The sequence below is a fragment of the Argentina silus genome (genome assembly GCF_951799395.1).
Source record: "Argentina silus genome assembly, chromosome: 2".
In the NCBI taxonomy this organism is placed as follows: Eukaryota; Metazoa; Chordata; class Actinopteri; order Argentiniformes; family Argentinidae; genus Argentina; species Argentina silus.
In genome coordinates, this window is record NC_139656.1 from 32,853,108 (window position 1) to 32,855,607 (window position 2,500).

Sequence of the window (2,500 nt, forward strand, 5' to 3'; positions counted from 1 at the left end):
CCAGCCAGCCAGCCAGCCAACCAGCCAGCCAGCCAGCCAGCCAGCCAGCCAGCCAGCCCATCTTAAGACACAAGGCAGAATACTGAGTGGATTAGATCAATGCCCTGAACTGAGTGAACTGCTGCTTAAGGTCCTATTGCTTTCTTTCCAACCTTTCTCCTCCCTTTTTCTCCTCCTCTAATTTCTTCTCTACTTCAGTTCTTTCTCTATCTCACTTTGCCTCTCTCTTTCTCTCGCTTCTCTCTCTCTGGGTCTATCTATCTCAATTCCTCTCTCTCTCTCTCTCTCTCTCTCTCTCTCTCTCTCTCTCTCTCTCTCTCTTATCACACACAAATGCTTTCTCTTTCTCTCTCCCTCTGCATGCGTTTCATCCCTGGCATTGAAACCCTGAAAGCCAGCTAGATGTAATGCGGTCTAATACTGCTCATGTGATATTCTGCAGGGGAAAGAAATGAAATGGCTTTGCTAAGTAGAATGAAGGTGGATGAGATTAGAATGGCTCTCGCTCCCGCATTTCCAAAAAGAAACTCAAATGAATACGTTCCACGATAAAAAAAAATACGTCTTTGAAACATGATGACGCATGACATTAATACATCTCCCCTGAAAGAGAACATTTCACATAAAGTACAGTATCTCTCCTTCATGTTTTGATTTCAGTCAGACTGAAAGATAGAAAATATGATTTATTTTGAAGAAAATATGACTTCCACCTGAGTGATTGTATCGACCGCCTGCTTTTCTCCACTTCAATTGCGAAATGTGAGCAGAACGTAAAGGTTAAAGCACTTAACGGGGCAAACACATATTTGGATGAACGGGTTAATTATATGCATTCATTGTCTATGGCTCAACAGTCACGTAGTCATGGATACGTCACCACGGAGACAGACACTTCTCCTCAGAGCAGCGTTCTGCTAGATGACTTGAGGGTCTGGCCTGGCTAGCGAGGGTCTGTTGTCCTGCCCAAACGCTGGCGCTGTTTAAACCGTGTCCAGCTCCAGCCATGTGAAAAAGTACACCATGAAAAATAAGCGGCCATTTTGTTGGTCCTCCTTGTGGAGCTGGGTCCCTCTGGGTCCTCGTTGATGCGGATCACAACAAGCCTCCCTCCCACCTCCTCCGAGGTAATAAACACCACAGAATATGTAAGCCTCATATTTCTTCACTTCCCACTGCCGCCTCAACCCTGCCGAAGAAACACTTTTGCAACAAAATGTGATTTATTCCTTTTGCCATACCGTCCAGATCAAGCTGTTCTTTACTCAGATTGCATTCGAGTCAAGTGCATATTTTATATCGTTTTTTTTATTACGGAAAGTCCGTGAAATGCTGGGTTCGCCTCGGGTGGTTGAGTGTCGGTGCGGGCCCAACGGAGAAACTATTTGGCTCATCACGATGCCTATGCTATTACTTTCAATCAAACGGAAAACGCAAACTCATTCTGTTCCCAGTCATCTGTCTCCCCCGTGCCAAGCCGCCCCCACGAACGCAGTAAACTGAGTAAATAGCTCATTAGGGTAACAGATTTACACCTGGGCTTGTCCATTAGCCCTGTCCTGACCAACGGCATGGTTGATTGGTGGATGTACGGGGCTACGGCTCCCGCCATTAGTCAGCTTAATCAGGAAGGGCATGAGGTGTGCGATTGGATTGGTTGGATGATCCCGCCTCAGCGTGGACTGGTAACAGATGACAGAGTTATCGGCTTGGATACATTATCATCATTATCATGTTCTCATTATCATAACATCAGAACCATCAAGCCACATGTGAATGGGCCGTAGAATATCTATGATGATGGTGATGATGATGAAGATGGCGAGAATGAGGATGAGGAGGATGAGGATGAGGAGGATGAGGATGAGGATGATGAGGATGATGAGGATGGGGATGAGGATGAGGATGAGGATGAGGATGATGAGGATGAGGATGATGATGATGATGATGATGACGATGAGGATAATGATGACGATGACGAAGATGGTGAGGATGAGGATGAGGATGATGAGGATGAGGATGATGATGATGATGATGAGGATGATGAGGATGAGGATGATGATGATGATGATGACGATGAGGATAATGATGACGATGACGAAGATGGTGAGGATGAGGATGAGGATGATGAGGATGATGATGAGGATGATGAGGATGAAAATGATGACGAGGACGAGGATGAGGATGATGATGATGATGATAACCTAACCCATTCAATCTGTTAGGAGGTATTGGATGGAATAGATGGTTTGGAATGACAAAGAGACAGTCTTCACAGAGCAAACAGAGTAGACAAGGCTAGCACATGGCCAGGCAAAAGCAACAACCAGAATATATCAACTGTAGCCTAAAACCTCCGACAAGAGCCTTCTATCATTCCCTCAACACACTCACACCCACTCAGGGGCAGAGGATTGGTTAATACTAACATCTTGATAATATAATATACGCCATTTAGCTGTTGCTTTTATCCAAAGCGACCTACATTGCAGTGATTACA